This window comes from Berghia stephanieae, chromosome 2 (genome assembly GCF_034508935.2).
Source record: "Berghia stephanieae isolate SIO BIC M18660-M18661 chromosome 2, UCSD_Bste_1.3, whole genome shotgun sequence".
Taxonomy (NCBI): domain Eukaryota; kingdom Metazoa; phylum Mollusca; class Gastropoda; order Nudibranchia; family Aeolidiidae; genus Berghia; species Berghia stephanieae.
In genome coordinates this window covers 113775608-113792439 of record NC_088361.1, presented here as the reverse complement: position 1 = coordinate 113792439, position 16832 = coordinate 113775608, and the positions used below count along the sequence as shown (strand labels likewise).

Genomic DNA, 16832 nt, shown 5'->3' with positions numbered 1-16832 from the left:
TTTTCAGAGTTGGAGCCGTTTGGAAACTCGTATACATAATATCTACAAACCTGTTATTTTGAAATATTGATATCTGGATGGGGCTCTTGACTTCCCATAGTGGGCAAGAAGATCACTTACTGTGTCTTCTATAACCCTATATCTGTGTTTCAACTTGCTTTCTTTCTTTGTCTTGGAATGAGTGTTCCTCCTAGTTGGATCTTGTGTCTGGATAAGACTTTTAGGTGATCTCAAACTAATTACATTGATGGTATTCTCTTGGAATCTACATATGTTCCCTATTTGAGCCATTTCCCCTTTTTCTTAATTTTCTTTGGTGCTTTAATTGTAATCTAGAATCATTTGTCTATCTCATTTCTTCCTTTTTACTGGCGCTGATATGACCTAAATGTGTTGCAAACGCCGTAAGGTAAGTATACACCAGTGGGGAGTGAACCTGAGACTATGGGTTTCGGCGGGTAAAAAAGTAATTGCTTTTTTAAGAAACTCGCCGAAACCCTGAGTCCCAGGTTCATTCTCCACTGTTGCCTACTTCCCATAATTTTGTCGGATATTGTCAGGGTTCGTCGGGTTTCGTAAAAAAAAGTAATAATCCCCTGGTATTGCTTTTTTACGAAACCCATATTCTCAAGTTCACTCCCCACTGGTTACACTTCCCTAAGTATCAGGTTCACTCCCCACTGTTGCTTACTTCCCATAACTTTGTCGGATATTATCGGGTTTCGGGGGGGGGGGGGGGGGGGGTAGGGTTGTAAAAAAGAATCACACGCTGAAAAGTGCTGCTTATACCTATTGCAATATTTTTCATGAAGAATGCATTCACCATCGGAGGTCGGGGTTGAAAAATATTGTGGCTTGGTCATACTTGCACGAATCGTCTTTATTTTTGGACATACGCAGGGCAATGATTGCTGACACTTTTACCGGAATCCCATTACTATGTAGCCATTCATTTTGTAGATATTTACCAACAAAGTGCAATAAAAATGTACGTTTTATTACGTTTTACGTTCAAACCCACATCACCGCCGCGAAAAACTTTTATTCTCTAATTGTCTTCTGGCACTTTCCTACTCACTTCATCTCTTGTTGTTATCAAAGTTTGATTACGGTACGGCCGAAATTATTTCTACTCTAACTACACTCGCATCTTTCGGTTGGTTCGTAAAAAAAACGCGTATCGGACCCTTTCCCGTCCCATTTATATCGGCCTTTTTCAAAAAACTGCCAAATTCCTGTCCTGTGACGATAATTGGCTCTTTGAAATATTTGATGCATATATTGTTAACAAATACTTGCTTACACAGTCTCACTACACATTACTAACTTGTATGAAACATAAAAAACAAAAATCGAGAGAGATTCAGGATAGATACGACGTATTGTATTGACGGGGGTAGAGGAAAATACCCTGTCCTTTTTTTTTTTGGATGATGGCTAAAAATCGAATTCTTAACGAAATGGAGTGTCTTGTTGTATACAACTATGAATTCAGCTGATGAAAATTGCCATCTTCTAACATCCTCATAAAATTTTGTAACAATCAGACTTTTACAAAATTTATTATATATTTCTAAAGTTTGTCCCCAAGGGGGTTACTCATTCCTGTAATGGCAGTGAAAATTAACCAATTAAAATCCTCTAAACAATAGAAGTGCAACGAACAATGTTTTCTCGCCGTAGCTGCCCCTTTTCCATCATGGCCGAAACTACAAACACATGGTTTTTTTCATCCAGTGTGATTTCCAGATCAAAACCGCTTCAAGAATGGTGAGTAATGTTCAACATTAGACCATGACCTTCATTCCTGTTACCAGGGCTTGTTATTTAAATTAGAAATTGAATTTTTTTAAAAAACGTATCAGTATATAGCTTTTTGAAGGCTCTAAATAATAGTCATACTTCAATGTTGGAGTAAAGCATATTTTAGGGATAGTATGAATCGAAGCGATGATAAACTCATCCCTGTTACACTCATTCCTGTTACACCTTGTTTTGTAACAGGAATGAGGGATGTAACAGGAATGAGGAAAACATAACAGGAATGAGTAACAGGAATGAGGAATGTGAACTTTCATAAAATAAAACACACGTTTTATTGTAACTAAGTCCTTTGGAGCATAATGGCCCCATAGAATCGGAGCTTATCCCTGTTTCTGTAGCATGAAACAGACATTTAACTTATGAATACGACGTTGGTCTAGCAGTACTGGTACAATAATATACACCTGGGTGAAGCAAAGTGAATCAACCAGCCTTAATTTCATTGATTAAGGAAACCACTCTATGGCTGTGGAGGTTTTCGAACCTGTTACTTCCCAGTCGGGAGTCCTTTTGGTAACCACTAGGCCACGGCGCCTCCACATGGTTTATTGATTCATAGCATATTCTTTTGTTTCATAAGGATGTGTTTGGTAAAGTGTTTTGTAAACCACTGAAGTGTTACATTCATGGTTACAAGGTTACCATTAAAAACATTTTTTAATGTATACATATTCATTTCTTCCATTCCTGAAAGACTATTTTAGTGCAAAGTTAACTTGCCAATACCAAATGCCCAATGTCCAAACATAGTTTGTTGCCTGTTAGGCTCACATATATTTTAGATGATTACTATGATTTTAACGGCCCGGTATCGCTTGTACAAATGTGACATTGCATCACATAATAGTCTTCTTTGTTTCTTGACTTTAATTCTTGTTACACCTTGTTTTGTAACAGGAATGAGGGTGGCGAAATGTAACTTGATATTGTGTTCATTTTCAAGGGTCATAGCTTTGTTGTAACGATTGTTTTATTTTGTTTTCTTATCACAAAGGCCAAAAAAGTCATGACGTCAGCCGAGAGCACCGACTTTACCATCAAAGACGAGATGGAGATCTTATTTTACGTGCTGTTAATCTTAAAAAAGAACAAGACAAATACCAGAGCGACAAATCGAGTGGAAAGAAAAAGTCCATAAAAGATAAGACACCAAGAGAACAACGCAAACAGAGAAAGAATTGGATAAAAGATTATCACACACACACTCCAAACCGGAAACAGCAAAATCTTGATCTGAGTTACACTCCATCCTCACGCTCATAATATCCACTCCAGTATGTCTCTCGTCAAAGATATCAAGCTACTAAAACAGCCAATGAAACCTTTATGTTGAAAAACCAAAGTCTTGAAGAAGTGAAAAGGCTGTTCTCCTCTCTTTCTCATTAGAAAAAGAAATCCAAAAAGTACAAAAAAGCGCTTGGACAGGTCATTAAAAAAAAACACAAATTTCTGTTGACACGTACACTGATCAAAAACTAGAAAACGTTTAAAAGATAGCAGAAAAAACAAGAAATGTGGCAAAAATTCAGTGAAAAAAACATTACAATATCATTTTGCACTCCTATAAGACATCAAACATTTGAGGAACAGAAGGCACATGTACAAATTCGTGAAACATTTGGCAGCTGATATGACTCTCAAAAATATAAACTCTTGGAAAAATTCGGAAACGGCGTCAAATGCCTCCAAAATTTCCAGATCTTGTCAAGCAAATAGTAAGAGATTTTTTCCTGAAAGGTGACACTTCTAAATTAGCTCCAGGAAAGAGAAACACAATAACAAGAAATAAAGTCAAGAAATAAAGAAGACTATTATGTAATACAATGTCACATTTGTACAAAGGATACATCTCTTGCAACCCATACGTGTCAGTTTCTTCATTCTACCGACTTAAGCCATTTTGGGTTGTTACTCTAAGAAAAAGGGACAGAGAAACATGTGCATGTAAAAATGTGAAAACATTAACATGCTTGCTTCAGCGCTTTGGAGAAAAGGAGTCAAGAATGTTCAAACATGTTGTTGGTCACATCAGTTAAATTTCATTCATTTCTACAAAGTGATTTCAAGCAACAGGTTTTCAAAGGTAATGATGGAGACATGCCCGAAGTTGCACCGGTTGACTTAAACAGTGACCCAAGTGATGAACATGACCAAGATGACATAGACATGAAGGTGATGCCGACTGAAATCGATTACAATGGTTTTATCAAAAGATTGAATGAATGCAAATCATTTGTTGAAGTGGTTGGTGAATGTGAAAATCAAGCATTACGTGTTTGTGAAATAGTTGGGGCCAACAGAAGTGTAATCAAAACTCGCATTGGTATTGACAAAAGGTTTACCCATTTCATTCCAAATGATATACCTAGATCTCTGTTTTATGGGAAACAGTTATTTCCAGTCAATCTGAGGGCCGATGGGGATTGCCTGCCTGCCTGTGGTGCAGTGTATGCATTTGGCAAAGACACACAAACAGACGAAATACGAGTAAGATTGATATAAGAGCTGGCTTTACACAAGGACCATTATTTGTCAGATTCAAACCTTGCTTCACTAAATGACAACTTCCAGACAGTTGTTGATTTTTTGTCACAAACTTGGACCATTATATTCTCGATGTTCACATAAGTGATAAAGATACCCTGGGAGAGTTGTTCAAACTGGACGTTATGTCATAAAGTGAACCAAAATCATACATGGGTTTGTGGCAGCTTCTTGCTATTTCTAGTGTTATAAAAAATGCCTCTTTTGTCTGTTTATCCAAACATTCCGAACTGCCGCGAAAGAGTTATCTTGAATCAATTGATTCAACCTAGAGTTAAGTTAACAAACAATGTTGTTGCTCTTTTGTGAGTCTCTACTAACATAAGCCCCAAATCATTGTATAGGCGCCCTAACCATTTTGTTCCCCTTCTGAGTTTCAGTCACTAAGCGTATTGAATTTATAATCCTTTCGAATAAATGTGTTGTAATTACTCATTCCTGTAACAGAAAACTCATTCCTGTTACGTCCACTCATTCCTGTTACACAAACTCATTCCTGTTAAGAATGACTTTTTCATTTTTTTTTCATGATAAATATGAGTACTTGAAAGGAAATATTATTTGTGGTGGTTTAACACTTATATACCTAGACTATGGTAAACAATTTTTATTTTTGTCATTTTCCTACAATTTTTTGGAGATGATGATTTCTCAAATAATATCCTTTGTTTTCAAAAACTGATTTCTGAATGCCTTTTGTAAAACAATAAATGTCATTTTGTTGTCAGAATTAGTATCAATGCTCTGTGTTTATTGTTTTTCAATGTTTTATTTCAATAATTGTCCTAAAATGTGTTAACTTATGTAATGTGACATAATTTTTTAAGCGTAACAGGAATGAGTCACATGTGGATCGTGATTCACAAATACTTGAATAAGTGACCAATGGAAACTCATTAAGCCCTGTTATTACAATTTTATGTCGCATACATATCACAGAAAGCATACACAAAATAATGAGTATGTTGGAAATACTTGACTTTTTAAAAATTTGAGGACTCGAATTTGGCGTTTTTCTGAAAACGGCCGATATATGATACCACGAATTACCCCGTTCTGTCAGATTGGTCACACGTGGATATATCGCAGAAAATGTGATACGTGGTTTGTGAGAAATAAACAAAGACAAGTTATATACAAACACTCCATGGTAATGCAATATGATCTATCTGCTTCTTTCCACTCCCTCTTTTCCATGCTATCACAACATCCAAGACTTTTAATTACCCTATTTGGTCATTTTTCAATGTCAGAAATGCTTAAGATTTTAGATACCACATCTATAGGCTTCGTAGTCCAAGACGATTTCCCCGAGGTTGTTGTTTTGTTTGCTTAGTTTTTCCTTTGTTGGGTTATTTGTTCATTTCTTTGGAGGGGGTTATATCTTATTTTTGTCTTTTTCTGGGGGGGGGGGGGGGGCGTGTTTTAATCAGGGGATAACTTTATTAAATTAGATAGCATATACTATATGGTTATTAAGAGTTAAGAGGCCGATGGTGATATCAAGACTGACCAAAATTGTTCAAATTTTATATTATGTCTCCGCCATTGAGGATTTCCTCGCGTCGATTAGATGAATGGAGAGAGAAAGAGAGATCGTCCATAATACGATTCAATAGTCGTAACGTCACTTCCTTCCTAATGACGCATGGTAACTTAGTAACACTGGCTCTAAACGATCGGAACAATGGCGGATGCCCGTATGAAATATTTCTCTGGCGAGCATAAAGGGTATCCAGATGGGGAAAAAACCCATAAATTTGATCATGTTTTGACTTTTACATATTCTGATCACAAGGCATATGAAAAGTTCTAGCCAGCATGAAAAATAAAAAGTAATGATTTTATTTGTTTAGAACCAAGATGGCCGCCGTTGCCTGGAGGCGTGACATCAGACTATTGAATCGTATTTGTCACACATCATAATCGGCGAAGTAAATTTTTCTCCTAACCGTCACATACATTTGGAATCGCTCGATGGTACTCAAAAAGTTATCGGACTGAAACGATATTCATTTTTCTCTAGTCGCTGGTAATATGAGTTAATAGTTTTATTGAATTGCCCACTTACACAAGTTCTATCACTTTCTTTAAACCACAACTATGTACATGTTGTCGTATTTCGATAAAAAATACTTTTTTTACAATACGGCCAGAAAATTTGTGACCCTCCGCCTCAGAACGGTATTATGTCGGGATGATTCAGACCCCAGAAAGTGAATTTAGAGATAGAATGATGAGAAATTGGACCTTAGAAGTTTTTGTAAAGCAAAAAATAGTATTTATACTCCAACATGACGTAGAGAAATTAAACCCAAGTTTGATATTGGTGGCTATAAATTCAATTTCCCTAACCGAGTGGATCCCGACATAATACCGCTTTGAGACGGTGGGTCACATTTGCGCTTCACAATATGTCGTTCGATTAAAACTCACCGTCAAATTATAAAATTGTCTTAAACTCTCGACTTGAAAGGAACCCAACATATTCCCTCCCAATCCAATCCAAAATAGTTGCAGCTTTATGAATGTGATGAAGATTGACGCAACTAGATGTGGTGGGGTGGCATTGTGCGGCTATGTGGTCTAGTGGTATGACACTCGCTTTCGGATCGGAAGGTCCTGGGTTCGAGCCTCGCGCTCGGCGCATAGTTGAGTCCTTGGAAAAGGCTCTTTACTCACATTCTCTTACCGTACTCATGTGTAAAATGAGTACCTGGCCGTTAACAGAGTTGTCTTTGTCCGAAAAATTGTAATATCGCCTAACTAACAGGCGTCATTTCCCGTCCTACATGCTAAATGTTTCTGTTGACCAGGGACCCCTTGTAAAGCGCTTTGAGCACATTTAGTAGATATTGCGCTATATAAAGCTCAATTGTTTTGTGTTTGTTTTTTTTTTTTGGGGGGGGGGGGGGGTTTGTTTTTTGGATTTTTTTTTTTTTTTTTTTTTTTTTTTTTTTTGTTTGTTTTTTTTTTTTTTTTTTTGGGGGGGGGGGGGGGGGGTTAGACGTAATATTTATCTAGTGGATTTAAACTGGTCGAGATAACGGTAGAATATTGTCGGGCTATTTGTTGCCCTTATATTTTCAGGGATGTTGTTCCATGCGGGACTAGCACTGGGGAAGAATGACTGTTTGTGCACATTGATTCTAGAATTTTGAAGTGCATATATGCATTTTCTTTTCTTCCTTGTTTTTTCGATGTGTTAATTGGGATGGTGGTGGTTCTCTGTCGGCCTTTGGACAACATATTGAGCTTTTGCGTCTTTCTCCGTTCAATAAGTGGGGTCCAATTTAAATGCTCCGTCATGTCCTTTACAATGTGTTTCCGGTTGTAGTCATTACAGACAAATCTGCGGGTGGTTGGATGGGAGCATCACCCTTGAATCATATACCTATGATGTTCGCATGGGTGTACGATCCGATAGTGATGTCGTTTCTTCTTCTCTTTACTAGCCTATCCTGCTTCTGCCTGTTTGTTCTTGGTTATTTATAATTTAGCTTATGATATCTTTAGGTTATGATTTTGATTTACATTTGTACTATTTTTGTTAGATTGCTTGTTTTTTTGTTTCAGCGGTCTCTCATATAACCTCAATTGTGTTGGAAGAGACCTAAAGCAACAAACAAACAAAAAAAAAAAAAAAACAGACAAATCTACTGGCCCTTCTTTGAACCATTTCTATCTTATTGATCGATGTTCGTGTAATCGGGTCCCATGTGCTGCTGCTGTATTCCAAAACAGGTCTTACAAAAACATTGTGGCACTTTTCTTTCGCTCTTGTGGGGCATGATGAGAGGCTTCGACGTAGAAAGCTAAGGATGTTATTGGATTTGTTGCATATCTTTTCAATATGTAGGTTCCATCTTAACTTGTCGTCGATTCTTTTGCCCAGGTAATCAGCCTTTGTTTCAGTTTTCAATTTTTCATTGTGGATTGTAAAGTCATGGTCAATTATCCTCCTTTTGTTGGTTATTCGGATGACGACATTTTTTTGGGGATGGAACTCCAAGTTCCACTCGCTTTCCCATTCTTGTAGGTTTGCGAGGCCCTGTTATAGAATGACTCCATCTTTCTCTGATTTTATTTGTCGATATAATAGACTGTCATCTGCAAACAATCGAATCGTTGAACCCGGGGATATTCGTTCTGGCATGCACATCGTAGATATATCATATCTTTTAAAAAGTAGCGGTCCGAGTACCGTTCCTTGTCGTACTCCTGATAGCAATGATGACGATATTTTGTTTTCAGCCATTACTTTATGTTTGAGACCGGTGAGAAATGATTCAACCAAAGAGTATAAATTGCCTGAAATGCCGTAGTGAAAGAGTTTTCTCAATAGGCTTTTGTGATGAACTTTTTCGAATGCATGCAGGTCTGATAACCCAAATAGGATTCAATAGTCGTACCATCACTTCCTTCCTAATGACGTATGGTAACTTAGTAACACTGGCTCTAAACTATCGGAACAATAGCGGACGCCGTATGAAATATTTCTCCGGCGAGCTTAAAAGCGTATCCAGAGGGAAAAAAACCATCAATTTGATCATGTTTTGACTTTTACACATTCTGATCACAGGGCATATGAAAAGGGAATGAAAAGTTCTCGCCAGCATGAAGAATAAAAAGTAAAGATTTTCTTTGTTTAGAACCAAGATGGCCGCCGTTGCCGGGCGCGTGACATCAGACTACTGAATCCAATTGTTATGGGCTCGTTGTTATAATGGAAATGCCCTCAAACCAATGCAAAACATTGTCACCAAAGAAAAACAACATCACAAAACAAAATAATCGGCTGATTATCAAACCACAAAAATTGTTGCTGCCACTGCACCCGATCTTTTGATGTTGTTCTTTTTCTTATGTTATTTTTCAAGTAGGTATAATAATTATATTGGTTGATCTTCCTTCACTCACTCCGGATACAAATAAAAGAGTTAGATATACTTAATGTGTAATAAATGCATAAAAATTCACTCAAAGGAGGCTTTGTTATATTGAATCCCATTTTATTTTGTCTTTACACATATACATACAAATAATGATAATATGTCGATTATAATACGTAAGTACACCAAAAAATCATTTCTGGGATGGTATAAAGTTGTATTATTATTATTATTATTTATTATTATTATTATTATTATTATTATTATTATTATTATTATTATTATTATTATTATTGTCATTTATTATTTATTATTATTATATTATTATTATTATTATTATTATTATTATTATTATTATTATTATTATTATTATTATTATTATTATTATGGATGTACAAAGAAGAAAACAGCTATCAAACGCCGCACTCAGTAAACTCACCAATGTATGGATTAGAGGTGACAAAATAAAGAGAAAAACCAAACTGAAACTGTACCGTGCTCTTGTAAAACCGGTACTTCTGTATAACTGCGGCACTTGGGCGTTGACAAAATCCGAAGAAGAACATCTGGATGCCTTCCATCGCACACAGCTAAGAAGGGTACTGGACATCAAATACCCAAAAAAGATCTCAAATGAATCACTCTATAAGATCACAAAAGAAAGACCAATCTCCCTTGACATTTTACAACAACGATGGCAACTTTTCGGTCACATACTACGCAGGGACAAAAACATACCAGCTAACCAAGCCATGTCGGGATATTTCCAAAAACACGGGAACCTTTTCAGAGGAAGACCGATCACAACACTCCCTGTGATCCTAAACAAAAACCTCACATCACTTGGACAAAGCATTAGTCTCATAACGGCAGGGGACCTTGAAAATCTGAGAACCCTAGCGGAGGACCGGCAATATTGGAGACACCTCACACAGGAAATACTGGAAACAGCCAAGGCGACCCGATCTTTCGGTCGAGAAGCGAAAGGCATCTAAGTCAAGTAAGTCAAGTTATTATTATTATTATTGTTATTTATTATTATTATTATTATTATTATTATTATTATTATTATTATTATTATTATTTATTATTATTATTATTATTATTATTATTATTATTATTATTATTATTATTATTATTATTATTATTATTATTATTATTATTATTATTATTATTATTATTATTATTATATATCATCATCATCATCATTGCCTTTTTCACCCTGGGTCAGGGTATAGGCCACAGACAAACAGTTTCCATCCTTCTCTATCCTGAGCCAACTTTTTTATCTCATTCCAGGTCTTACCACTTCTCTGTATATCAGCTTCTTTAATTCTTCTCCATGTTCCTCGTGGCCTTCCCCTTGATCTTCTGCCCTGAGGGTTCCAGTCCAATACTTTCTTTGTTATAGTTGAGTCATTCTTTCTAAGCGTGTGTCCAATCCACCTCCATCGTCTTCTTCCTATTTCCTCTCCCACTGGTTTCTGCTGTGTTCTTTTCCATACTTCTTCATTTTTTATTCTATCCATCCATTTTATTCTGAGTAGCTTACGCATGCACCTGTTTACGAAAATCTGTACCCTCCTTATACATGCCTGTGATGCGTTCCAAGTTTCACATCCATACAGTAGGACAGACTTCACGTTTGAGTTGAAAAGTCTTAGCTTTAGTCGAAGGGAAATATCTTTAGTTCTCCAAACTCTGTTCAAAGATGTGAATGCAGCCTGTGCCTTTCCTATTCGTGCTTTCACCTCTGCTTCCGTGCCTCCATCCTTGTCAATTATACTTCCGAGATAGCAGAAAGTGTCTATATCTTCGAGTTCCTGATCTTTTACTTTGATCTGCTCCTTTTGACGCGTACCTATCCTCAAGACCTTTGACTTTGCAGGGTGAATTCTTAGACCAATTGATTCCGAGAGGCTGTTTATAATTGTGGTTTTTGCTTGCATCTGATCCTGGGTGTGGGACAAAAGAGTCAGATCATCTGCAAAATCCAGATCATCCAACTGTGTCCAGGGGGTCCACTGTATCCCATTTCTTCTCCCTTTGGAGGTTTCCTTCATTAGCCAATCAATGGCAAGAATGAACAGGAATGGAGAGAGCAAGCATCCCTGCTTGACACCAGTCTTAATTTCAAAGCTGTCAGTAAGCTGATCTTCATGTACAACCCTGCAACTTGATCCTTCATACATTTCCTTAATGAGGTTTACTATCTTTTCAGGGAGTCCATAATGTGCCAGAATTTTCCACAATGTTTCTCTGTCAATACTGTCGAAAGCCTTCTCGTAATCCAGGAAGTTGACAATAAGAGGAGAGTTCCATTCTATAGACTGTTCCACTATGACTCGCAGAGAGGTAATCTGGTCGGTGGTTGAACGGTTTTTCCGAAAACCTGCCTGTTCGTCCCGCAGTTTAGCATCTGTTCCATTCTTAATTCTCTCTAAAATAATTCGGTTGAAAACCTTTCCTGGGATAGAAAGAAGAGTGATGCCTCGATAATTATCACAATTACTGAGGTCCCCTTTCTTTGGAAGCTTGATAAGATGTCCTTCCTTCCAATCCTTTGGGAATATCCCGTCATTCCAGATTCTCTCAAATAGTGGGTGCAGGGCCTCAGCATTTCTTTCCGCATCAACTTTTAGAGCCTCCGGTGGAATCTGGTCTGGTCCAGCAGCTTTCCCCCTTTTCATCTTATTAATGGCACCCACAATCTCTGCTATCGATGGTGGATCACAGCTAATTGGTAGCTCAATCCTTGCAGGCAAAATTTCTGGCTGGTTGTCTGGTGGTGGTCTGTTCAGAAGGCAGTTGAAATGTTCCCTCCATCGTTCAGATTGAGCCTCTTTTCCAAAAATAGTTTTCCCATCTTTGTCTTTGACTGGTATCTCTGGTTTCCCATATTTTCCAGCAAGTGTCTTGGTAGTTTGATAAAGGATCCTCATGTGTCCTCCAGTCGCTGCTGCTTCTGCTTTCTCTGCAAGTCTGTTCATGAATGCTTCCTTGTCTTTCTTCACAGATCTTTTGACTTCCTTAGCTATGGCTCGATACTGCTCTTGTGCATCCAGTCTTGAAGCCCTTGTTCGGCTTGCATTCACTTGTTCCTTCCTTGTTTTCCTCTTTTCAATAAGGTCCAAGGTGGTTGGACTTATCCATTCTTTATGTTCCGATTTCTTTACCCCCAATACCTCGTGGCAAGTTGTTATGTAGACTTCCTTGATCTTTGCCCAATGTGACTCTACATCTATGTCCTCCTCGAGCTCAGTAAGAGGTTGGAATCTATTACTCAATTGTAGTTTGAATTCCTCATTCTTTTCCCCATCAAGTCCATTCACCTCGAATTTTTTTTCTTGTATGTGATCTGGCCCCATGTTTTCTGAGTCGGAGCTTAAGCTTTGCAAATAACAGGTGGTGGTCTGATCCAACATCTGCCCCTCTCCGTACTGTCACATCTTCCAATGAACGTCTGAATCTACGAGAGATACAAAAATGATCAATCTGATTCTCTGTCACACCATCTGGTGAGACCCAAGTTGCTTTGTGGATCCTCTTATGGGGGAACACTGATCCTCCAATCACCAAACTGTTGAATGCACAGAAATTTGCAAATCTCTCACCATTATCGTTCATTTCTCCCATGCCATGACGTCCCATGATACCTTCATAACCTACGTTATCCTGTCCCACTTTTGCATTAGCATCTCCCATCAATATGTTGATGTCTTTCCTTGGCAACTTGTCAATGACTTGTTGTAGCAGACTATAAAATGTATCTTTGTCCTCATCTGTTGCATCATTTGTTGGGGCATAGATCTGTACAATGTTCATGCTGATCTTCTTACTCCGTGTTGTAAAGGACGCCATGATGATCCTTTCTCCGTGTTGTTCCCATCCTCTCAGTGACTTCTGGGCAAACTTGCTTAGAATTATTCCTACTCCCTATGTATGAATCCCGTCCCCTCTCCCTGAATATAAAATCTTCTCCCCAGACTTGAGGTGTTTCTGTCCGGATTGTATCCAGTGGGTTTCGCTTACTCCAAGTATATGTAGCCTGTATCTTCTCATCTCAGTCACAACTTGAGAGCTTTTTCCTGCTTCATACATGGTGCGAACGTTCCACGACGCAATTCGAAGCTGCTTGTTTGGCGAAGACGTCATCGGGTCAGCAGAGTCCTTTCGGCTTTGTCTGTTGTCCTTCATAAATTCTGTAATTCCAGAAACTCTTCGGTCGCCCAAGCTAAAAAAAGGATTTGGTTTGTCTGTCTGCGTTTCTGTAACGATTTGAGTTTAACGGAAAGGGGTGTTAACCCTTTGCCAACCCCCAACCTGGAGGACCAGGTGACTCGAAGATGGGAGAATCACACACCATTAGTCGCCTTTTACGACACGCTGGCTTGGCGTTGGGCTATTCTTGACCCTCTCAGTTGAGGGACCCCGGACACCACACGGGGGATTAATATCATCATCATCATCATAATAATTATTATTATTATTATTATTATTATCATTATTATTATTATTATTATCATTATTATGATTATGATCATGATTATTATTATTATTATTATTTATTATTATTATTATTATTATTATTATATATTATTATTATTATTATTATTATTATTATTATTATTATTATTATTATTTATTATTATTATTATATTATATCAGCATCATTATATTATTATTATTATTATTATTATTCTTCCTCCTCCTCCTCCTCCTCCTCCTCCTCCTCCTCCTCCTACTCCTCCTCCTCCTCCTCCTCCTCCTTTTCTTCTTCTTCTTCTTCTCCTTCTCAGAATGTCATTATCTATTTTATTATTTTTTTTTTGGCATTTACTTTTTCTCTCGCAGTCTGGACAAATAAATATTCCGTTCATTCACTTCATCATAAACTCTAATATCACATTCAATTCATTTTTTAGATGTATGTTCGTCTATTAAGCGGAAGTCCGCGGTTATGGCATGCTAAATATGCTACGCAACTTATTGATTATTTCAAGATTTACTGTTCATACAATATTAGCCGTCAATGGGGCACAGAAGTCATTGACTTATCACCATCAACTCTTCCGGTTCTAAACATGTGCATGTAACTATTCCTTCGGAGGATTATAAATGATTAGGTTATATAATGAGCTTTGAGCTCATAATGTGACAAAACTATTTTAGTAGCAGGAGGTATAGGCAGATTCTTAGGATTACGGGAAGTAAAAGAGCGAGGATGGATGATCTTTATTGACGACCAACATGATATATTCAGACTAGAAAATAAGATGCCATCGCTCTGAAACCAGAAGATCAATTACACAAGGCATGTATCTAGTCCTCCTGAAGAGTGCTATTATATTTCCAGTGAGATTGGACCCAGTTTTTGACATCAGACTTCTGTTCCCTATTAGGTGGTCTTTTTATATTAGCAATCTTAAAATATTTGCTCACTCAATGGAAAAAAACAACGTGATCCTTTTTCTCCTCGACTTAAGTGTGGCATTCGATATAAGAGATCATAAAATCCTTGTACGTCACCATGAAAATCGATTTGGGAACACCCGAAGTGCCCCTGGCTGGATTCAGGATAATGTCACAGAGCGCTCACTGACAATTTAAAGGTATCTTTTTATTTCTTTCAATTTAAAGTTTGGCCGCACAGTGCGGCCAACTGCGCCGAAAGAGTTAAAAAGAAAAATGTCTAAAACTTACTTCTCGGAACGTGCATTTGACTTTGCGGCACCATCAATCTGGAATTCTCTCTCGGTCTTTATCAGAAGTGCTCATACTACTGAGTGCTTCAAGTCTCGACGGAAGAAAGAACATTTTAGATTTACTTTTCCCTAATATTTCATGTCCACATTCTCCACATTCCATTGTTATCACCATAACTTAACATATCATCTACAATCGTAGCATTTCATTTTCTTATACTTGTAAGTTTCTCATGTCAACTATCTATGTCTTGTAACGTTTGGTGGAGACTGGCGCTTCATAAATTATACTTATTTATCCGGGGAACCTTGCAAGTTCCAGGAGGGATTGTCATGCATCAGGAGAAGGCAAACACTACCCGGCAGATCCCCAGATGGCCGATAGGGGGATGCCCTACAACGGGAAGCTGCGAATACTAAAAGTAAGCTGTACCGGACAAAATCAGCCACTCATGCTGGGGTTGCATCCCCACTGCAAGGAAGCAGATCCTAGCAGAAAAGCAGGACGAAGAAGGAGCCGCTTGGTCGAAAGTCTAAGATATCCCGGATAGGCGTAACTGCCAAACGCGAAGAGACACGCAAACACCCCCACAAACCATGATGTTAATCTGGAATGAAACATTCTCTCTGTTATGTTCTTTGTTTTGTTTTATTTTTTGTTGGTTTTTTTATTTTTTTAAGAAAGATACTTTCTTTTTTTATTGATTTTTTTCTACTTGTTTTATTTATGCTAGGGAGGGGGGTTGTCTTTTTGTTTGTTTGTTTGAATCGTTGTTGTTTGTTTGTTTGTTTTTTGTTTTTATTTTTTAATGGTGAGGGGGGGGTCATATTTTTAACGGCTTTTTGTTGGGTTTTATTTTGTTTTGTTTTTTTGTTTGTTTGTTTGTTTTGTTTTTTTGTCTTTATTTTTGCTTTTTGTTGTTGTTTTTTTTTTTTTTTTTTTTTTTTTTTTTTTGTTTTTTGGGTTTGTTTGCCTTGTTTTTTTGTTGGTTGTTTTGGGAAGTTTTATTGGGGCTTTTTTTCTTAATTTCATTTTGTTTTTGTTTTTTATTTATTCTTTTTTACTTTTGTTGTTTGTTTTGTTTTGTTGTTATTGTTTTTTTTTGTTTGTTTGTTTGTTTGTTTTTGTTTTTGTTTTGTTTTGTTTTTTGATTGGCTGCTTCTCTTTTCTTTGGTATATTTTTTTTCAATGTTTTTTTTTCCCGATGGCTTTGAGTTGTGTTTTTCTTAGAATTGGCTTTTCCTTAACTCTCTCCTTACGAGCCATTTTAAGAATTTCCCCCGAAAATTCACACTCGCCCAAAACAAAAATAGACTGCTCTTACTCAAACAAAATAGTCACAAGTACATTCTATACAGAATGTTGTTCAGCAAAATAATGTCTACAACACAATGTTTAGTATTTTTAGCTGTAATCCATTTCTATAAATTTTGTGATGTACAAGAGAAATCAGAATGAGAAAATTGTCGGTTGCATCGTAACCAATGTGACGATTTTCCTATGATTGGTAATCAAAAACAAAAAAATTATGCCTTTTCCGTCACGACATCATAAGATACCGTCGCCTAGGCATTTCACGAAGGAATATAGATAACTCATCAAACAAGATGTCTGATGTCAACAGGAATCACCCATGTTGTCCAAGTGAGCAAATTGGGGGTTAATAATCTTGCTCAAGGAAAAAAAACGAAAGTGCCTGAAGCGGGGCTCGAACCTGGGTCATTCCAGCCTTAACCACTCAGCAACTTCGATTGGTAAGGAGAGGGTTAAAATAATAGGGCATACAGATATGTCAATAAATAGTCATAGTCCCTAATAGTACATTAATCTGTCATGAGATGATGAATAATTCTGTCTGATTTAGAA

At 37.2% G+C, this 16832-nt stretch overlaps 1 long non-coding RNA gene across 1 annotated transcript in view; it reads left to right on the top strand.

Moving 5' to 3' along the window:
* LOC144963828 (uncharacterized) overlaps positions 1-16832 on the top strand; it is a 181481-nt gene that overhangs the window by 116367 nt on the left and 48282 nt on the right. The window lies entirely within an intron of this gene.